The sequence below is a fragment of the Triticum urartu genome, chromosome 5, assembly GCF_003073215.2.
Source record: "Triticum urartu cultivar G1812 chromosome 5, Tu2.1, whole genome shotgun sequence".
Lineage (NCBI taxonomy): Eukaryota > Viridiplantae > Streptophyta > Magnoliopsida > Poales > Poaceae > Triticum > Triticum urartu.
The window spans coordinates 392007949-392032068 of NC_053026.1; positions in this window are offsets into that span (position 1 = coordinate 392007949).

Genomic DNA, 24120 nt, shown 5'->3' on the forward strand with positions numbered 1-24120 from the left:
AACTGGGTTGTGAGCAATCTTGATGGCACTCTCATTGTCACAGAGGAGAGGCACACTCTTCACGTTGACGCCATAGTCCTTGAGTGTTTGCTTCATCCATAGCAGTTGAGCACAGCAAGAACCAGCAGCAATGTACTCAGCTTAAGCAGTAGACAGTGATACGCAGTTCTGTTTCTTCGAGGACAAACAAACCAAGGATTGTCCGAGGAAATGACATGTACCAGATGTTGACTTGCGGTCCACACGATCACCAGCATAGTCAGAGTCAGAATATCCAATGAGATCAAAATCCGAGCCCTTGGGATACCATAATCCTAGTGTTGGTGTGTGAGCTAGATATCAAAGAATATGCTTCACAGCCTTATTGTGTGATTCCTTTGGTGTAGCTTGAAATCGGGCACACATGCAAACACTAAGCATTATATCTGGCCTAGATGCACATAAGTACAATAAAGAACCAATCATGGAGCGGTATACCTTATGATCAAAGTCAATACCATTTTCATTAGTGCATAGTTGACCATTTGTGGGCATAGGGATTTTGATGCCTTTGCAATCTTGCATGCTGAATTTGTTTAGGACATCCTTGAGGTATTTCTCCTGAGATATGAATATGCCATTACGCTGTTGACGAATTTGAAGACCTAAGAAGAATTTCAACTCTCCCATCATAGACATTTGATATTCTTCACTCATCATATAGGCAAATTCATCACTATAACGTTGGTCAGTACAGCCAAAGATGATATCATCAACATATATTTGGCACACAAACAGTTCACCATCATAAGATTTAGTAAAGAGAGTAGGATCGAGTGAACCGGATGTGAAGCCATTCTTCATGAAGAATTCCTTCAACGTGTCATACCACACCCGTGGGGCCTGCTTGAGGCCATAGAGGGCCTTATTGAGTCTGAAGACTTTGTCAGGATTCTTTGGATCTTCAAAACCTGGGGGTTGAGCAACATATACTTCTTCCTCAAGCTTACCATTGAGGAATGCACTTTTCACATCCATTTGATATAAGATGATATCATGATGGTTAGCATAAGAAAGTAATATGCGAATAGCTTCAAGACTAGCAACAGGTGCAAAAGTCTCATCGAAATCAATTCCTTCAACCTGTGTGTAGCCTTGAGCTACTAGACGTGCTTTATTCCTCACCACAAGGCCGTTTTCATCTTGCTTATTGCGGTAGATCCACTTTGTGCCAATGATATTATGCTTGCGAGGATCTGGACGGTTGACCAGTTCCCAGATGTTGTTGAGCTTGAACTGATGTAATTCTTCTTACATGGCCTGAATCCACCCAGGCTCCAGAAATGCTTCATCTACCTTAGTGGGCTCTGTGATGGAGACAAAGGCATAGTGCCCACAAAAGTTAGATAGATGTGAAGCTTTTGAGCGGGTGAGAGGACCTGGTGCTCTAATGTCATCGATGATCTTCTCCACTTGCACTTCTTTTGCAACGCGAGGGTGAGCTGGTTGTCGTTGAGGAATTTGATCAGCATTTTCTTCAGCATCAATTTCCTCAGCATTTTCCTCAGGTGCATCAGCTCGACGTTCTTCACGTTCTGGAATGAATTCTTCAGCAGATTCTTCAGTAGGAATGACATCTTCAGTAGCCTTGAACTTGATAAAATCCTCAGGTGCTGGTTCATCTATCATAGAAGGTAGGTGCTCTCTTTGCGAGCCATTAGTTTCATCGAACCGCACATCTACAGTTTCAACAATCTTGTGAAGAACATTGTTGAAGACTCTGTAGGTGTGCGAGTCCTTTTCGTAACCAAGCATAAAACCTTCATGTGCTTTCGGTGCAAATTTTGAGTTGTGATGAGGATCTCTAATCTAGCATTTAGCACCGAAGACTTTTAAATAACTCACATTGGGTTTCTTGTCAGTGAGGAGTTCATAGGCAGTTTTCTTGAAGAATTTGTGAAGATATACTCTGTTGATGATGTGGCACGCAGTATCAATTGCATCAGCCCAGAAACGACGAGGTGTTTTTTACTCATCAAGCATAGTGCGAGCCATCTCCGCAAGAGTCCTGTTCTTGCGCTCCACGACGCCATTCTCTTGAGGATTATAAGGAGCAGATAACTCATGAGTAATACCAAGTTCATCAAGATAGCCATCGAGACCCAAATTCTTGAACTCAGTACCATTGTCACTTCTGATGTGCTTGATCTTCACACCAAAGTTGGTTAAAGCCCTCGAGGAAAATCGTTTGAAGACTTCCTGCACTTCATGTTTGTAAGTAACAAGGTGTACCCATGTGTAACAAGAGTAATCATCAACAATAACAAAGCCATATTGAGATGCTTCATTTGAAATGGCAGAATAATGATTAGGACCGAAGAGATCCATGTGAAGCAATTCAAATGGGCGAGTATTAGTCATGATAGTCTTAGCTGGATGCTTGGCCTTGGTCATTTTTCCAGCTTCACAGGCACCGCATAAGTGATCCTTGAGGAATTTGACATTCTCAATGCCAATGACATGTTTTTTCTTTGCAAGCGTGCGCAAATTCCTCATGCCTGCATGACCAAGTCGTCGATGCCATAGCCATCCTTCTGAAACTTTTGCAAGTAGGCACACGGCTGGTTGTGAATCTGCAGAGAAATCAACAATATACAAGTCTCCTCTCCTAAAGCCTTCGAAGACTTTGGAATTTTCAGCTTCCATAATCACAACACAACGATACTTGCCAAAGACAACAACCATATCAAGATCACAAAGCATTGAGACAGACATAAGGTTGTATCCTAAGGACTCAACAAGCATGACTTTGTCCATGTGTCGATCCTTTGTGATAGCAACCTTACCTAGACCCAGTACCTGACTTTTGCTTTTATCAGCGAAGATGATATGCTTCAGATGTGATGACGATAAGGGAGCATCCATCAATAGATTCTTGTCACCAGTCATGTGATTTGTACATCCAATATCGAGGACCCACTCAGTGGCTTTGGGTTGATCATCCTGCAGATGAATTAGTGCAGCTTACGAACTCATATACTTCAGCAGTGAAGAATATGATATCACAATTCAACAGATCAATTTCATCAAGCAGTAAGACATATAAAGCAATAGGAGGACGTGTGAAATGAAGGTTCATTTCTTCATGATTAGCCTGCGTCCTTTCAGGCAATTTGTCAGGTCCCCAGCAAATTCTTCAGACGTTATAATACGTCTGGAGACCTGACCCTGCAGAAGAGATTAGTTCTTTTTCTTCACCACCCACATCTGAAGGGGTGGCAAAGAGTTCATCACTCTGCGAGCTCCATATGAGAATGGTGGCATAGAGGCCAAACCATTTCGTTTCACATAAGAGGGGTTAGGATAAGCATATGAATAAGCAGAGAAATTCTTTGAGGACTTATGAACATAACGATTAGAAGAATAATGCTCATATTCATAGCCCTTGGCTCTTCCCTGCGAAACAGAGTTGTTAGCATGATGATGTTCATATGAGGACTTTGATCCTTTTGAGGAATTTGATCCACATGAGGAATTTGGTCCTTATGAGGACTTGGATCCATATGAAGAATTTGGTCCATATGAAGAATTCAATCTGGGGTTCCTATTCTTCACAGGTGGTGTCATGAGGACATTCACCTGAAGACTTTCAAGGCACCTTTTGGGAACCCAGATTTTCTTCATAGGGGAACCATTCCTGCAGTTAGTGCCAACATATCTAGCAAATACTTCACCATTCTGATTTTTGAACAGTTTATAGTTGGAGTCAAAAGACTCATCAGAAGAATGAGAAGATTCACATGTATAGCCAGATAAATTAGATGGATCAACTGGAGGTCCCTTTGCAGCAACCCATGAGGTTTTGGGGTACTCCTCAGGCTTCCAATATGTACCATCAGCATTGAGTTTCCTCTCAAAGGCAATACCCTCTTTCCTAGGGTTCCTGTTGAGGATCTGCTTCTTAAGCACATCACAAAGAGTCTGATGCCCTTTGAGGCTTTTGTACATGCATGTCATGTACAATTCCTTCAGCCCTGCATCATCAGTGATACTAGAAATGTCCTCAGATGAGGAATTAGTGATAGCAGAGGTAGGTGAAGAATTTGTAACATTAGAAGCATTTGAACATTCAGGTGAAGAATTAGCAGATTCTCGTTCAATGCATTTCAAACATGGAGGAACAAATTCTTCCTGAGCAGCGCTGATTTGTTGAGCAAGTAATGAATCGCGCTCCTTCTGAAGATCTTCATAACTCACTCTTAGCTTCTCATGATCAGACAAGAGAGAGTTATGCTGATCTTAAAGGGAGTCATACTTAGAATGAAGTCTCTGAAGACTTTCAGCCAAAGCTTTGGACTGATCCATTTCTTCACCCAACATGTCATCGCTCTTACTAAGCATGTCGTGAACTTTTTCCAAAGCTCTTTGTTGTTTAGCAGCAAGAGAAGAAAGTTTGACATAACTGGGTCCAAATTCATCACCATATTCATCATCACTGGATTCAGACAGATAGCTTTCAGTTACCTTTTCACCATCTACCATAAGGCATGATGAGGAGGATGATGATTCTGGTTCAAATGTCATTGACTTGAGAGATTCCTTGAAGTCCTCAAACCAAGGATCGTGACAGGTTCAATGACCTTCATAGACATCAGAGAGATGGTCCCAGATAAGCTTCGCATGATCGAGATGCATGACGTTCCTGAACTGATTTTGAGACAGACAGGAGCAAATGACATCCTTCGCCGTGAGGTTGAGGAGGGTGTACTTGCGAATGTCATCAACTTCTGCCATCTTGCACAAATCGGTCAGACCAATCTCAGTGACGGTCCACAGCTCGCTGTTCATTGCCATGAGGCGCTTCTTCATCATGGCCTTCCATTTGGGATACTCGTGACCGTCAAAGATAGGGCATGCCACTTTCTTCATACCTGCGATCGACATAACTAAAGCTCCAGGCAGTTAAACCAAAATCACACAGAACAAGGGAGTACCTCGCTCTGATACCAATTGAAAGTGCGTAATATCGACTAGAGGGGGGTGAATAGGCGATTTTTATGAAATTCTTCACTGAGGAATTTGCTAGTGAGGAAATTCCTTAGCGAAGAACTACTTGCAGCGGAATAAGTACTCAGAAGTAAACATAACAGAATACATGCATGATCATCATGATGAAATGAAGACAAACACAGAGTACAGAAAGTGTAAGCACAGGATAGCACAAGATGAAGACAAACAGACTGAAGAAATTGAACTGAGGAAATTGAGAAAGTCTTCAGTCAAAGTCTTCAAACAAAGATATGAACAAACACACCACACAGTAATGAGGAAATGAAAGTGTTGAGGAAATAGAACCAGTTGGCTTGGTGAAGACAATGATTTGGTAGACCAGTTCCAACTGCTGTCTCAGTTGTACATCTGGTTGGAGCGGCTAAGTATTTAAACCTGAGGACACACAGTCCCGGACACACGGTCCTCACCGTATTCTCCTTGAGCTAAGGACACACAGTCCTCGCCCAATCACTCATGGTAAGTCTTCAAGTGACTTCCGAACCTTCACAAACTCGGTCACTCGACGATCCACAATTCCTCTTGGATGCTCTAGACCATGATGCCTAACCGTCTGGAAGAAGCACAGTCTTCAAAGGTAACAAGTGTCGGATCCACGCAGGATCAATCTCTTCAGTGATGCTCAATCACTTTGGGTTTGTAGGTGTTTGGGTTTGGGTTTGGATTTTCCTCACTTGATGATTTTCGCTCAAAGTCCTCGGAGGATGGGATGCTCTCAAATGACAAGTGTTAGTTTCTCGCAGAGCAGCCAACCAGCTATTGGTTTTAGGGGGCGGCTATTTATAGCCTAGGGAGCAGCCCGACATGATAAGACATAAATGCCCTTCAATGATATGACCGTTGGATGGATAAGATATTTTTGAACAGCTGGCGCGTAGCACAGCAACGGTTGGAAATTTGAGGTACTAATTCCTCAGGGCTATCATGTTCCTCACTGTGTAGGCAATCCGCACTGGCGAATTCCTAACTCCTCAGTCAGAACAAAGTCCTCAGTGACCAGAAGAACTGCGTCTCTGTCACTGAAGAAATTGACTGAACTATATGAGATTTCCAATGGCTTCACTCGAAGGAATTGGTAGGTGTAGGATTTTGAGTTGAGCATCACATGGAAATTTTTCCTTAGTATTTCCTCGAGCCCCTTTAACAGTACGGTGTTTCCTATGACTCAAGAAAGAGAAAATAAAACTACGAAAACAAAAGTCTTCACGCTTCATGTTCCTTGAATGAATACCAAGTCTTCAAGGTCACACCAATTTCTTCACTTTCAAAGTCTTCAGAAAGTCTTTAGAATACCAAAGTCTTCAGTCGAAAAACTTCATTTTTAGGGGTCGACTTTCTCTGTAAATATCAAACTCCTCATAGACTTATAGACCTGTGTACACTCATAAACGCATTAGATCCTTAACCTATAAGTCTTCAATACACCAAAATCACTAAGGGGCACTAGATGCACTTACACTCGGCGTCTGGCCCAGGGCCAGACGCCAGGGTCTCCGGCGTTTGGCCCCCTGGCCTCCGCAAAACTCCTTTTGCACCGACCTAAAGCCTCGTGGGCTTCACCCCTTGGCCGAACCATATCATCCTATATATCAATCTTTACCTCCGGACCATTTCGGAGCTCCTCATCATGTCTGTGATCTCATCCGGGACTCCGAACAACATTCGGTCACCAACATACATAATTCATATAATACTATATCGTCAACGAACGTTTAAGCGTGCGGACCCTACGGGTTCGAGAACTATGTAGACATGACCGAGACACTTCTCTGGTCAATAACCAATAGCGGAACCTGGATGCCCATATTGGCTCCTACATATTCTACGAAGATCTTTATCGGTTGAACCGCATAACAACATACGTTGTTCCCTTTGTCATCGGTATGTTACTTGCCCGAGATTCGATTGTCGGTATCTCAATACCTAGTTCAATCTCGTTATCGGCAAGTCTCTTTACTCGTTCTGTAATACATCATCCCGCAACTAACTCACTAGTTACAATGCTTGCAAGGCTTATAGTGATGTGCATTACCGAGAGGGTCCAGAGATACCTCTCCGACAATCGGAATGACAAATCCTAATCTCGATCTATGCCAACTCAACAAGTACCATCGGAGACACCTGTAGAGCACCTTTATAATCACCCAGTTACGTTGTGACGTTTGGTAGCACACAAAGTGTTCCTCCGGTATTCGGGAGTTGCATAATCTCATAGTCATAGGAACATGTATAAGTCATGAAGAAAGCAATAGCAATATACTAAACGATCAAATGCTAAGCTAACGGAATGGGTCAAGTCAATCACATCATTCTCTAATGATGTGATCCCGTTAATCAAATGACAACTCATGTCTATGGCTAGGAAACTTAACCATCTTTGATTCAACGAGCTAGTCAAGTAGAGGCATACTAGTGACACTCTGTTTGTCTATGTATTCACACATGTACTAAGTTTCCGGTTAATACAATTCTAGCATGAATAATAAACATTTATCATGAAATAAGGAAATAAATAATAACTTTCCTATTGCCTCTAGGGCATATTTCCTTCACAAACATGGTAATGTGTCATCTAGTCGACGTTCACACAACACCACTAGAGGAAGAATAACATAATACATCATCAAAACATTGAACGAAAACCAACTTAACATCGATACTTCTCCAAAGTCCTCAAGAACAAACGGAACTACTCACAAATCATATCCATGTTCATGATCAAAGGAGATAAATATACGATTAACAATCTGAACATATAATCTTCCACCAAGTAAACCAACTAGCATCAACTACATGATGTAATCAACACTACTAGCAACCTACACGTAACAATCTGAGATTTGAGTCAAAGATTGGATACAAGAGATGAACTAGGGTTTGGAGATGAGATAGTGTTGGTGAAGATGTTCATGAAGATGAGTCCTCCCATGATGAGAGGAGCGTTAGTGATGACGATGGCTTTGATTTCCCTCTCCCGAAGGGCAGCAAAATCGATGGAATCGCTCCGTCGGAGAGTTAAAGTGCTTCGTCTCAGGTTCCGCCTCGAGACGGCGGTGCTTCCACCCGAAAGTCTTCTTCTGATTTTTCTAGGGCAAATGGCTTCTTTTAGCAGAAGACAGGTTTTAGAGGCCTTCTGTGGGCCCCACAAGCCCACATGGCGCCCCCAGGGGGAACCCGAGCTTGTGGGCCCATGGTGGGTCCTCTCTAGTATATTTCTCTTCTAGTATTTTTTAATACCCCAAAATAAATCTTTGTAAGTTTTCGGTTCATTTGGAGCTCAGAGAGTAACTATCTCTACTGTAGCTCTTTTTAGGTCCAGAATTCTAGTTGTCGGCAATCTCTCTCTTGTGATGTAATTTGCAATTTAAGAGATAAAAAGCATGAGAATTGCATCAAAAGTGAAATATAACTTCAAAACAATGGAAATAATAGTAGGAAAACATGATGCAAAATGGGCGTATCACTTGTCCTAGTCAATGGAGTCGGAATCACTGTCGGCGAAGGTGGAGGAGAGGGAATTTGGGCGGAGAGAGGAAGGGGATGAGACGAACAAGGAGCAGAGAAGCCGAGCGGCCGAGGTTTGACTAGGGTTCCCTCATCCGTGTTCAGATATTTGTGGGCGCATGAGTGGGGTCGCCGCGGGCCACAGTGGGTCAAGCTGACGTGCCGGACGCGCCTGGGCCTCCCCATATCCACACCATATTTGGATTGGATATGAGGGGTGCCAGACAGTCCAAGCGTTTGGGGCTAGTTTGAGGAGCCCGACTGGGTAGGATTTTTTTAGGCGGTCCATCCGCCCGGGCGCGTAGGGTGATTTTGGGAAGCCTCGTCGTAGATGCTTTAGCGCTTGCATTTAGCGCCCACGACTAAAGGAATTAGCGGATGTGGAGAGAAAATGTTGGATTGCTGGTTAATGGTTTTAAATAGCATATAGCGGGCTAGTAGTGGATTGGGTTCCGCATAGTTGAATGCGGATAGCGGGTGATATTGCGGGTGCTATGCCCAAGCAGCGGATTTGTAAAAGCACTAGATTATTGTGTATACTTGACGATCATTAAAAAAGGTAATGGCATTTAATTTAAATATTAGCCGCCGCTATTACGGAAGCGCTATTGTGAACGCAATAGCGGACACTACCTTCGGTATTTGAAACATCGTCCTGGGCAGCTTGGGCAGAGCCCACTCCCACTCCCGCCGCCGCCAGTGACCCACCCTCTACTCCAATTCTGTTGTCGGTAGCATCTAGATACACCATAGTCGTAGAGACTAACACTCTAAGGCACATAGTGAATTACTGAGATTTGTGAGGGACTTCAACAAGGCACTCGAAATAGCACAACCTGACTGGAATTCTGGTATATGCAGATGACAACGCATATTTCTGGCTGGTATTTAATAAGCATGGGCGGGTAAATTTACATAATTTATTATCGTAACATGATACAGACATTTACTTTTAATATCACTATATTCAAGATAATATTAATTTATTCAACTTGCAGGGATGTCTCTGGCTATTTGTTTCTGATTTTATGCTCTCATGAAATGGTAAAAAATTGGATCATCCGGTTTGTGCGTCGAGTATTCTCCGTTGGACATTTCTAGATCTTCCACCTTAAATATGCGTGCTAACTACATATATCGCTTGTGCAGGATGGTTATAAGCTGAGGAAGAAATTTATTATACTTGTTTTCGCTATTTACGATTTCCTATTCTTGTTACTAGATGTTCCATAGGAATAAGAAGAAATTGTAACTTCTTTGCACTACACATAAAAATTGATTTCGAAGGTCCTTTTCTTTTCTTTCGAAATCCTCTATTTTAGTTCTTGCAAACATGCAATAGAGAAGGAATGGGAAAAGATGGATTACTTTTATTTTCATTTTTCCCTTAAAAGATGGACTTTGAAATAGGAGTCTTGGAATAATGTTGAATTCAAAGGTTTATTTCTGTAGTATAAGAAAACCAAATCGAATAAAATTCATGGATTTACCACGACCTTGGTTATGATTCTAGATGTTATGTTAGGCTCCAAATTCAAGTATAAACAAGGAGGCTAACTTCTGACGAGCGAGCGGAGCGAGGCCCGTCGCCGGTAGGCTTGGGCCGAACGGATCGGTATTGACCTAGGTCACCTGTGTTATATATACCTTTTGTAAGCCGCCGCATGGGATAAGTCGATCAATTGTAAATCCCCGACGTTTGTAACCTCCCCCGATATAGTGAAGTTTGGCTGGCTGACGCCCGTGGTTTTTCCCCTTTATGTTGGAGGGGTTTTCCACGTTAAGTCTTGTGTCCCCTGTTTGTTTTTCGTTCTTCGTCGAGTTGATTTGCCTGTCGTACACTAGATAAAAATGCCCAAGTATCATGCGAATGAAGCTGAAGCCGTAGTATTGTACGAGAATATCTTAAAGACATCAAATAGACCTTAATTCGTAACAAATCATTAATTGTATCATCGCTCTGTATGTGTACAGTATCAAATTATTATTTTTATCAACTTACATTGCATTGTGAAGTTTATTTCAATTATTACCCGATTGTTACTGGCTATCTTTTACATATGTTAATATATAACACTATCAAAATATTTCAAATGGCCGTGGCAATGCAGGGGCATTCTATTAGTCTCTAGTAGTAATATGATACAGAATGTTTAGTGAGAACTATTTAAAGTTTGACTATAATCTCAATAAGTCGAGTATTATCCATCATAAGAGAAGTCAACTATTGCTAAAATCGACCCAAATACTATTATCCATTCTCCCTGTCTCCCAAAGTCCTTTGGATTTTCGTGTTGTCCCAATTCGCAAGACCACATGTTTGTGCTACATGCGTCGTCATTGCCAACCTTCACCTTGTTATCAACACGTGGCGACCCCGGCACGAAAGCAAATTCACCGTCGCACAGAACAAAATCAGCATAAACGACGTCAGGCCAATCATAGAGTCTTGGGAGGAAGATCTTGTTCCGCATCGACTTAATGGGAGTCTTCTTCATGATAGTCGTGAGTGTACCCGTAAACAAAGCCATGCCATCCAGGCTCTCCATCTTGTCCCATTCCATTGTGTCTTCATTGAGCTTGAAGATGTTAACAGGCGACCCGCGTCGGCCGATGAGGACGACCATCAGCTCGCCCTGGTCGGACTCGACCAAGTAGCTGTCTTCGTATACAAACCCAAAACTCCGTGGCTTCTCAAGAATTTCAAATCCTTCTTCGTGTTTGGACTCGTCACATGCGGCTAATCTTCCGTCTTCTAGCAGTAGATAGATCAAACCGCGGTGGAACACAGGGTTGGACCCTGGTGACGGTGTGAACTTTGTCCTGTCGGGGTAGGAGTACGCCCAACGTCCCCACACGCCGTCGTTGTTTTGCACGCAACAACCAATCTCTTGAGCGACAAGCGTGTCAATGCCGAACATCTTGCCAATACCATCGTAGACGATATGTTCGAACCAAATCTGAGAAATCGGTGGGAGACGGTAGAAGTCGTCGGTCAGAAGGTCAACGTTGAGGATTTGCTTTGACAGGCATAGCGTTAGGTACCTTCCGTTGGCGCAACAGATTTTGGCGCCAGGTGCCTCTAGGGTGTCGCCAATCTCGAAGTTTTTCTGGAAGTAGGGACTGTAGTAGCGGACATTGGTGGTTCCGACGTCGGTGGTGTTTAGCAGGAGCGGGGTGATCCACGCCGGGTAGAAGGGCGACACGGCGGAGCGCCATTGTCGACAGACCAAGGCGAAACTCGGGTGGCTCGACCACCGCAGACGCTTCAGGATCAGGATAAGCAGGTCCACCGGGAGAGACGACCAATCTTGTTCCTGCGACATCCGTCCCGCCGCCTCTCCCCAATAGCCGCACAACAGGTGGTAATAGCGGAGACGCGTGCGCGCGGCTGGATATCTCGAGCTTTACCTTTACGCTACTATATATCTTTGCTTAATTTTTTTGGAGCCCAAGAAGAATTCCATCCCGAGTAGAAGCAGCAGATGTCACGTACGTACAATCCTGGTCTGACCCGAAACCTAAACTGCAAGGGCAACCGGCCACATAAAAGGGAAGGAAATTAAGAAAACTTTGCAGGGAGACGGCGGACGACGAGATGGATACGCGGTGCGAGGCGGAGAACCTGAAGGGGCTGACCGGCGTGTCACCGTTTCCTCTGGATCCAAGCCTCGCTCCGCTGCTGCTGTTCGACGACCAACATGACGGCGAGGCAACCGGCGACGGCACCATATTCCTGTATAGCATCCCTAAGAGGCAGTTGCTGGGCAGGAGAGCCGATGGTTTCCGAGGCCATCGTTACTGGCTAACACCACAAGGATGGGTGCTGATGCTGCATCTCGAATCGCATAAGTCTTTCCTCTGGAACCCATCAACCCTCGAGAGAATCAGCTTACCTCTAGATCAAGAGAATCTTCTCCAAGCCGTACAAAGCGGCAGGTGCCTTCTCTCGCTCAAGCCGACGGATCCCGATTGCGTCGTGCTCGTAGCAGACCTCGCACACCCACTCATCTACTACTGCCATGCAGGAGGAAACCAATGGTTCGAGCACGAGCACGAGCACGGCAAAAGCTTCAAGGAAGGTCTTACCACGCTTGGTGGGAGGTTCTACGCATACGACCCCTGTAAACGTCAGATCGTCACACTAGAGTTCTCACCATACCCAGAGTTCAGCACAAGCGGCAAGCTGGAAGATCCTTCCCCAGTCGGGTATACCATGTTTGATTGCGGCATCTTAGAGTGCCGCGGAGAGCTGTTTGTGCTAAGCTTTTCTTACCACGGGATATCTGTCCGGCATGTCGCGCGAATTGTTGTGCACAAGTTGGATGTCTCCAAAGGAGCTTGGCTCAAGGTGGACACGCTCGGCGACATGGTGATTTTCTACGATAGTTGCCGCGGTTATGGAGCATCGTTGGATGCACTCCAGCTCGGTCTAAGAAAACGGGACTGCATATACTTTTTGATGTCTGATGACAAGGCGTTGTACGTGTATGATATGAAGCGAGGAACAACTGCTATGCACAATCCTGGACCCAGCCTTCGAGATTCTCTTGTACCTCAGTTTTTATTCCCTTCGGCTTCGATTTGAGGCCTATTCAGCACAACCATCTATTCGAGATCCATTTCAGACTTTGATCCTTGAAGTGAGGCAAGTCTTTAGAACAATCTATTCCACTTCTCTTTCAAAAAAGAGGTCAAGTCTCCGGCCTCTGTATCATACACAACCATCTTTAATTTCTTTAAAGCAAGTATCCAACATCCATATAATTATATAACCTTTTCATGATATGGTCGTGTGGGTATGAATTTTGCCTTCTCTTTGTGTGCTTGTTTTTTGTGGCAGCTGTGTGTATCTTAATTATGCATAATCAAAATAGAGTAAAATACATCATAAGTCCTAAAATTATTTGCTGTGTGTCAGTTTAGTCCTGTTACTTTAAAACTGCAGGTTTGGGTTTTAAAACTATTGGAGGTGTGTTGTCATTTTAATCCTATAACTTTGACTCTAGTTTTAGGTCCTAAAACTATTGAAGGTGTGTCAATTTAGTCCTATAACTTTAAAACTTCGCGGTTTTCGCGCACTCCTTCGCGTTGTCCGGCAACAACGACAATTCCGCACATGTGGCCATGCTCATGCCCAAACAACAACATGCACGACCAGCTGTGCGACAAGGATGTCGGGGCAACAACAATATCATGAGAGAAAGAGTTGGGATGACGTCCTGCATCCCGACTGGCTTGGGTCTCCCCAGCGAGTGTACCAAACCTTTCAGTGTGGCCGCACTGCAGCTCATGGCCATGCAGGTGGTGGGCGTGTAGGTTGCAACACACACTGCGAGGTGGAAGCGTATGGACCATTTTTAGGGAAGTAAACACACATAAAGGGCTCATTGAAAAAATGTACCGTAGATGCTGGCCATGCGAGCTTAGTACATGAGAAGAACAAACTTACATTGTTTGGAACCCAAATCTGTAATTTCAAAGTTATAGAACTAAACTGACACACCTATAATAGTTTTAGAACCGAAAATTGCAATTTTAAAGTTATAGAACTAAATTAACACACTTCCAATAGTTTTAGGACTTATAATACATTTTACTCATCAAGATATGAATTTATTATACTTGTATGCATTTTCATGGAACAACAAATGTAATAAATGTCGTTCTCCTTCATTGTTGGCCCCAAATCTGATCCAACCTCACTAGTTGTCTTGCCACTGTCGTCAAACATGACCAACCGCTTGCTCTCCGTTGTCGTTGGCCAACGAGAGGGTCCACAGCCGCCCTGTAGTCCCTCCGCTAAAAGCACTCACCTCATAAAACATTGACTTATACTTTCATTTTTTAATGATAAAGATCAAAGTATAAGTTACGTAAAGGCTGATATGACAAAACTCAAAAGATAACAAAACATCTTTGAGCTTGGCACCAACGCCCGTTATCTGCCTCCGGCACCACTACAACATCCACCGAAGAAAAAAATGACGGATCACCTCCTCGCCCGACCTCGACGCGGCTCCATCGCTGATATGCAGCTTTGCGGACCTCCAAGGTGGCTCACCAAAAGTGAAGCCCTTGTCGTTGAACGAATCATACCGGGGAAACACTCTGGACATGCCATTGACCTCCAGATCTGGCACCCCACCACAACTAGACGCCGAAGAAGAAAACCATACCTGCCAACAACGAACCACGAACCCAGCACACGTTCCGTCTTCCAGATGTCGTCGGTGCAGACCACAATCTACATCCGCTCCTGGATTACCTCTCAAACTCTGCGCCGGTGCTGGAGCAAACGTCTTTGCAACGGCGGAGCTCGAGGACATAGGTCCACCACGAGGATGACGCCGCCGCTACACCATCCTTACTTGAATAGACTGGTTTTCAAATCCATCTCCGACCATAGGACCGATGGCCTCGTCAAGAAAGGATCGAAGAATCTTTATTCATCGTTGTCTTTGTCGCCGCCGAAGGCAAGACGATGAACAACCTAAAAATCTAGACAACGAGGGAGTAAAAATGATCCACTCGCATGGATCCGGCGACCCCATCATCACATACAACCGAGGTCGCCGGCGGAAGGGAGCCGCCGGAGGACGACGCAGGGAAGATTGGCCTCTCTTGGCAGTGGCTAGGGTTCCAGACGCGAGGAAAATGATCAATCTAAACATTAACTTATACTACTCTCTTCTTCTTACATTGTAGTACTAATAAAATATACTCACACTTGAATTGTAACTAAGCATGTCATGTCTTTTTTCACTAGGTTTTGCTCTGCTTTTTTCATTTTTTTCATTTTTTTCTGTTTTTTCAAATAAGTGATATTTTTTCTCAAATTTGTGAATTTTTTTTCACTTTCTCAAACCTTTTTATAACTTATTTAAGTGAACTTTTCTGAAACTCTAAAAAATTTCAAATCTTTGTTTTTTTCTTCAAAATCGGCGAACTTTTTTCAAATCCCTAGACACTTGGGCTAGCCCAACAGGAGCGACGTTGTCGCCTAGTTGGGTCAAGGTCAAGGTGGGCATTCGGTATGACCGTAAAATCCAGTTTCTACCATTCTGTTATTTTTAAATTTAGGTTAGTAAAAGAAAGAAACCAAAAATATCAACCGAAAAAGTAACCTATAATTCGGTTAACTGATAAGGGCATGTACAATGGTGTTATTTTAGAAATGTCACATAGGATAAATTTAAGATGGAGGAGAGAGAAATCGCAAGAAAAGACTTGTCGTCTTAAAAAAATAGTTTGTCTTCTCTTATTTAAGAGATGATCTCTTAGCATAATATGAGTCACCACGTTATTAAGATTAGCTATTTATTTAAGATAAAGCTAAAAAATAACCTTTGTAAACATGTTTTTGTTATCATTTTTTAATTATACACAAGTCTTAGGATAAAATTGAAATTGTCTTATCAATCACTGTGTATGCCTAATCTAGCTTTGTTTTCGGTTTATCGGTTTATACGGAAAAGAACTTGCGCTGTGAAAATGGTCTTTACGAGAGCGGCACACTCTTATGTAACGACGCTCTCTGCCGGTCTGCCCCAGTCTCCTTGGTCTGGCGATGTGGGACTAATTAAAGAAAGAAGATGTGGCTGGCTGGCTCGGCTGGTCGCACACGCGCATGGCATGTGGGCTATGGTGCACGGAAGCAATGCCCTTGGTCTATTTGCTTTGGTCCAGTAGAAACACGATGGCCTACTTTAGCATAGAGAGAAGTGGGTGGTTGGGTACATGAAAATCGGAAGCTTCGTTCGTCCAACGAGAGAGAGTTTCCATGCAGTCTCTGTACTTGTAGATCGGTTATATTTTGGCTAACCGGGACAAAACCAAAACCTACCAAACTTACTTCGGTTTATGAAAATAAAAACCAAAATTGTCTGTACAAATGACAAAACCAAGAATTTGGTTTTTTTTGGTTTATTCCCACCCCTAGGCCAAGGCCTAAGATTTTTTTATTTTTTATTTTTTCACTTTTCTTCTCTTTTCTCGTTAATTTGTTTTTCTGCCTTTTGAACTTTATTATTCTTTTTGAAACCTCTTCAAAAATTGGAAAAAGATTGGAATACAAGAAAATGCTCTTATTTTCAAATATTTTTTACAATTTTTTTTTAAAAACCTGGCATTTCTTAAAATGTTCCCTTTTTTGAATTTTTTGTTCACAAATTTACAAAACGTTCGCATTTTCAAAAAAAGTTGATAAATTTTAAAAAATTACGTGGTTTGAAAAAACCCGGATATTTAGCCGATACATTGTAATAGTGAAATCATCTACTACATACTAAAATCGACCCAAATACGATAATCCACTCTTTCTGTCCCCCAAAACTCCATTGACTCGGGAGGTTGTCCCAACTCATAAGACAAGATGTCTCTAGATGGCCATGCTTCACCATGGTATCCGCGCGCCCATCCTTTGGGACAAAGGCAACATCATCTTTGCGTTGGACCAAATCAACATGTACGTTCGCAGGACAATCATAGAGCCTCGGGAGGAAAATCTTGTTCTGCATCCGTTTGATACCAGTCGGCTTCAACAAGGCTCTCCCCTCTAGGTCTTCTATATTCTCGCACTGCATCGTGTGCTCATTCAGCTAGACGACATGGACGGGTGTCCCGCAATGGCCAATGAGGATGGCCATCAGCTCACCTTGATCAGACTTGACCAAGTAGCTATGTCTATGGTTGAACATAAAACTATGGGGTGTTTCAAGAATATTAAATCCTTCGTCATGCCTCCTGTTGTCGTACATTGCGAGTGCACCATCTTGTTGCATCTTGAATGTGGTTTTATTTTCTTTTTCATTTTTCAAACCATGCAAGAGAATTGTGTGTGTACTATTTAGGGAGAGAGAAAGATGTTTTTTTGTATCCTTTTTATTTCATCCAATGCATGATACGATATTGTAAAGCTATACATTATGTATGTAGTCTATTTAGTCTCTTATCGGTTGAATTATTGTTTCTTGCAAGGGCCCCCAGGAAAGCCTTTCTACCCTCAATCTCTCCACATAGGCTCCTCGATTCACCTCCCCTCCGTCTGCCGCTCCGACGGTCGGTGTCGGGGAGCGGATTCCTAGTTCCTCGGCTCCGACTAGTAGATAGGTAGGGTTTTTAGTCCTCACATGGGTGGCGCTCCAATGGATGGTAACACTTCTTCTTACAGTCAGTCTTTTGGTCTTTGATCCTCCTTAAATTTGTCGGGACGAGTTAGACGACGCTCCGACGTAGATTCCTGCCAGCTCTTCGGAGCGACGAAGTTCTGGTTTCTCACTGTTCATACGCAGCATCGAGATTTAGTGTCATGTGCTTCAGATAGAGCTAATCCTTAGGGGCACATGCACAAAGGCTTCCCAGCTGCCATCAACAAGGTCCGACCGCCCCAGGGTCGAAGCCGTTGCCAAGCTGCTCGCCGTCACACAGCGACTGCCGCACCTCGTTGATGGGAATCCTAGGAGAGAAAGTGAGGGCGAAGGGGAAATGGGTGACAGTGATGGGATAAGGGAAGTGGTGGGTCTCGTGTTCATTTCGGTCACTCCTGGAACAGATGATTCCTGGTGATGATGTGTCAACTATCTATGCATCAAGATTGGTGCACTCGATCCAACAGAAAAAAAACGTTCACGCGAGACGACCGAAAATCTATCGTCGGATTTTAGCTTTATCCTTCAAATTTCACTTAAATACCCCGACAATAGAGTTATTGCAATCTCACTAGGTGGCGTTCTTGCAACACATCCTGCGAGAAATACCATCCAACAGAATAGGGAAGTCAACAATTACTAAAATCAACCCACGTACTATAATCTACTCTCTCACTTCCCCCAAAACGGCCTTGCCTCCTTGCCTTGTCCCAATTCATGAATCCACGTGTCTGTGTCATTGTTACCGCATTTTCTTCGTTGGAAGCACAAATCCCAGTTTTGGCATTATCATGCTCAACAAGGTCCAGATCGACGGTCTCGGGCGAGTTGAAGAGTCTAGGGAGGAACACTTTGTCCTGCATCTATTTGATGTTAGTCCTCTTCATCATTGTTGTGAGTGTGCCGGTGAACATGGCTCTTCCCTCGAGGCTCTCCGTCATCTCCCACTCCATCGTATGTTTGTTGAGCTTGACAATGTCGATGGGTGTGTCCCACGGCACCCAGCAACAAGGGCACGGTCGGACTTGACGGGCTCTATATCGATATCCCTCTTCATAAGCCTATTGTTGTGGAGACTGATTGTGCTTTTGTTGTGTCTTTCTTTGAAAATGAAAGCCTTGACAGGTCCCCTCTTGTTGATCTGAAAAAGGAGACTTTGAGAATCACTAGGCTGCTTCAGAATTTTAAGATTGCTGAAATCAATTGGCTGACCAATTGAGTTGCTCGTGAGATGCAAAGTATAGATAGTAGGTCGGATGGTGCTCTTACTAATAGCTTTTCGCTCTACAAGGTGTATGCTTTAATGAATTGTTGTAATAACCATTTAAGTAATTAGTATATTAGGGTGTTTGAAAAAGAATACGAGAATGTGCATGGCTTAACATGACATTAGTTTTTGTTGTTGTAAAAGACGACATTAGTTGCCTACGGCATGGTTCTAATCCTTGTCCAGTTGTTGATCAATGAAATGACCCTCTCTGTTTTATGAGACTACCATGTTGTCAGTTTGTTTTAGCGCAAAAGCCAAAGACCATATATTAAGTAGCATATACCTCTTGTAAAAACATACTTATAGAAGCAAAAAAATATCATTCAAAATTATTTAGGTCTATGGAAATCTTCTTACTCATGCATCCACTGATGACGGCAATGCGCATCGTGAGCAAAATTCGTTGCTGTCTCTGGAGTCTGGACCTCCATCTCAGTGAACAGACTTGATGGAACACAAGAACTTGTAGAAGTAGCGTTTAGACCGAAGGCATAAAAAGTTGAGGCACATAAGAATCCGTGAGAGTTAGTCCAGGATTGTGAATGGCAGTAGTTCCTCGCTCCATGTCATACACATACAACGCCTTATCCTCGTATGTCAGAAAGTATATGCAGTTCCCCTTTCCTAGAGCAACCCGGCGGGCATCAAACGATGCCCCATGACGGCGGGTGTAGTAACCGATCGAGCAGGCAGCAGTGGCGGCTTCAGGAATTTGCAACCGGGTATTCATGTGTATTTATTTTGTCAAAATCATTGTTATTTTTCAAAAATTGTCACTCTTTTTCCAAAATCAACACTGTTTTGTAAAAATCATGGGTATTCACATGAAGACCCAAGAATACCCCTAGCGCCGCCCCTGGCAGGCAGCTCTTGCAACCCGAGCACCTCTTGCCGGAATATAATGGATGGACGTCGCGGTGACCGACCGGAGAGGGAGTAGACGACACGAGCTCGTACGTACAGAGCCCTAACACGTCCTCCCCAAATGATCTTTTTGCGTTGGCGCATAAAAATCGACTCAGCCGCATCCCCAGAAGCCAAATTTTTGACGGCTCGGGCCGAATCCGGCGCCGGTGGACCCAGACCGAACCCGGCACGCTGGGGCGCCGGGCGAAATGGTTTTGACGCGAAAGAGCCATGGGCCCGCTGAGTCAGCGACACTCGCCTCGTCGTCCTGCGAACGCCTCGGTTTCTCGTGAGGAATCAATGCCAAGGCTGCCGCCGGTCAGCCTTCCATTGATTCCTCACGGGGAGGCTCTTCACGGGCAGCGCGGCGCCGCCTCACTCCCCGCCCCGCGTACACACGCCTCCCTGGCGGCTATAAAAAGCATCCCCCCCCCCCGCCGTTCAGACACTGCCGTCAAACCTCTCTATTTCTCTCTCGCCGCGCCAGAACCTCTCTGTCTCTCTCTCCGCCGCCGATGAACCTCTCCTCTATCCCATCCCCATCCATGAGAATGTGCGAGTGGTTCCCCGGCGACGGAGCGGCGGCCAACGGCTTCGGCCGCCGCTCGTTGCAGACGTGGGAGGCGCACCTTCTTTTCGAGGCCAATATTTCGGCGCCTCCAGACATGCGCGCTGGGCCGACAGGATGGAGGCTCAGCGCCGAGGCATCCCCATCCCCCCTGCCGGACGTCGTCGCGCGCCCCGATTACTTCGCCGGTGAGGTCGACCGCGTTCGGTCGTTACTGACCGAGGAGCAGCGCGCCTCCCCGCAGTACGCCGACGACAACCACGAGGCGTGAGCGGCGTACTTCCAGCACCGTCAGGAGCAACGCCTCGCGTCGACCAACGGGGCATCGGTGGTGGCGGGCAGCCGGTGGAACAGCGAGGGGCGACGCCTGTGGTGGTCCGTCCCGACCGGACGCTCCGCGAGGTTCTCGCGCACCTCGAGGGCGGCAACAACCCGCCGCTCACATACTCTCGAGCATCGGCCGTCGCTCCGGTGCCCCGCCGCGGCGCCGGGCAATGGATGCGAAGGAGGTTTGTCTCCGGCTCGTCGTCCTCGTCCCGTTCCTCCTCCCACTCCTCCTCCCACTCCTCCGGCTCTCCGGCGGTGTTCGGCGTCAAGGCCGAGCCCGCAGCGAAGACCCCGCTCGACCGGCGCACCCGATCAGCCGGCATTGTCATCAACGAAGGCGGCGGCCGCGCTTCGTCCTCGGCTCCTCCCCGACCCGTCAAGCCAAAGACGGAGCCAGGGCTCCCCGTCGTGAAGACGGAGCCCGGGCTCGCCAACGGCGTCAAGGAGGAGGCGCTCGACGACGAAGCAGCCCTCAAATGGGCGCACGACGACTGGGTGCAGACGGAGAGGGAGCGCCAGTGCGCCGCCCTCGCGCGGTTCGCAGCTCGTCGCCGTGGCCGGGGCGAGGGAGGCATCGTCGTCCTCGACGACGACGACGACTACACGCCGCTGCCGCCGCCTGCCCGCCATGGAGACGCCGGGCAGGGGTCCAGCAGGGGCGGCCGCGCCATCAAGGAGGACGACGACGAGGAGGAGGAGGAGGACGGCGGCGACTTCGCCGCGCTGATCGGCTTCCTCGCCCCTTAGATTACCTTTTTTAAAATAATCTATGTAGAACGCTGAACATGTTTAATATGAATATCAAGTTTGCCGAATTTTAGCCAAACTTTGCCGAATTCAACTTTTTTAAAATAAAAAAACGCGTCTGGGGGCGACCCTGGGCCGAGTGGCCGGGAACCCGCTCGCCCCCGTGCCGATTTTAGCGCCGGCTTGCCCCCAGAAGGCGCGTAAAATCACCGTGTGTGGGGCCAACGGCTGGAGATGCTCTAACTTGTGTGTGAGAGGTGAGGTTCCTCCCCAACCCCAAGACGCTGGTGGCAATTAAGTGCGCGAAGGCACCTCGAAACACTGCGACGAGCGTCGGACGCGCACGTACGCATAATGGTTCTCACCTTTTTTTAATCTGCATATATAAGATTTGATCAAAGTCAAACTTTATTAACTTTAACCAAGTTTATAGAAAAAATCAAAATTCACAATATAAAATCAATATTGTTAGATGCATCATGAAATTAATTTTCATATCATATAACTTTAGTATTATAGATGCTGATATTCTTTTCTATAGAATTAGTCAAACTTTATAAAGTTTAACTTTGATCAAATGTTATATGCAGACTAAAAAGAAAGTTATACTCCTGCCGCCAAAAAGACGTGCCCTTTGTGCGACCTCGCCGCCAACGCCAGGCACTGCCACTGCCATCCGCGAGGAGTTGACGGTTGACGTGGACGCCAACAGCCTTTCTCACTCGAACGTGGACATCAAGACGGAGAAGCACGGACGAGTGGCCGATCGGTCGGCGGTGACGTACGTACGCGCAGATTCCTGCAATTAATTGACGTGTACGCGCGCGCTGGGCCGAGAGAGGAAGGAGACGAGCTCGCGGTCTGGTTGAATTGAACGGGGAGTCGTGGCTGGCCGGAATATGGAGGATCCCGCGGCACTGAACGGAGATGGCGATGACGAGAGGCGAGCCAAACGCATGCTGGTTCCTGTACGTCGCCGTCACTTTTTCATGGCTCTTTGTTCTCCGGCCGTATTGGAATTGACGGGAAATTAAGAGAAAAAGAACAAGAAGAATCGAGTCGCCGCGGCGGCGCACAGCACCGGTACTGGCCGGAGAAGAAGGAGACGCGCGCTGCCTCGTATTGGAACTGAAGAAAGAAAAAGTAGTGTGATCGAGCGAGAAAGAAACGGAATTGAGGAAGACGACGCGGACGTACGCGTATACGATCGCGACGGCGTCATGCACCACGTAGGAGACGGCGAAGGTATGTTGGTTCCGTGGGAGAGGAGAGGTGAGGTGCTCCCCATGCATGGACGGCGGTGGCGACCGCGCAAGGCGACATGGGAACTTGGCCAAGAGCCTCGGACGTGCACGCGCCCATGATGGTCTGCTAGCTCCTGCCGCCAAAAAGACGGGGCCTTTGTGCGAGCTCGCCGACGACCTTGACGTACGGTTGACCTGGATGCCAGCGGCCTTTCTGAGTCGCGGACGTCGTGACGCCGGTCAAGATCAACAAGGAGAACAGAGCACGGACCAGGCTCGGTGGTGTCCGTCGGCGGCGGCGCTGCTGCCTAGAGAGGTGATCAGGTCTGGTCTGGTCTGGTGGAATTGATGGAACGGGAGTCCATTGCTTTGCTGGTATGGTACTACGCAATCTCTCAACAGGTCGCGTGTCTTGAACGTGTGGTGTGGAGACAAGTCCAGCGTCGCAATCTGACTGCTGTTCGTCTTGTATGACAAGAAATTTCCATCGACCATTGTAAGAGAATCCATCAAGCTATCATGCTCGTTCTCGTGCTTAATCCATTGGCCGCCTCCTGCACGACAATAGTAGTAAAAGACCGTACTGTACTATTAAAATCATCTGCTATGTGCTAAAATTGATCCAGATACCATAATTAACTCTCTCTGTCCCCCAAAACTCCATTGCCTCTTGAGGCTGTCCCAACTCATAAGACCACATGACTTTTGTCCCAAAATCGTCATGCTTCACCGTGGTATCTGCGTGTCCATCTTTCGGGACAAAGGCCACATCATCTTCACGTTGGACCAGGTCAACATGTACGTTCTGAGGCCAATCATGGAGCCTCGGGAGGAAAATCTTGTTCTGCATCCATTTGATATTAGTCTTCTTCACCGTCGTTGTCAAGGTGCATCGTGTGCTCATTCAGCTTGACGACGTTGACGGGCGTCCCGCGATGGCCAATGAGGACGGCCATCAGCTCACCTCGATAGACTTGACCAAGTAGCTATGTTTGTGGTCGAACATGAAACCCTGGGGCTACTCGAGAATATTAAATCCTTCGTCGTGCCTGCTGCCGTCGTACACCGCGAGCGCGCCATCTTTCCCCAGCAGATAGAGGAAGCCGTCACGGAGTACCGGGTTGCAATCCTGCGATGTCAAAAACCTTGGTTGGTCATGGTCAGAACTCGCGAAGTCCCAGTCCCCCCATGCGTCGACGGTGTTGTCTCGGATGCAACGGGCGATTCCTAGCATGCCAAACTGAGTGTCGACGCCGAACATGGTGCGCACGCCGTCATAGACAACGGAGTCGAACATGGCGTTCTTGGTCGGCGGCAGCTCGTGGACGTCGCCGGACAAGAGCTGGACGTGGATGA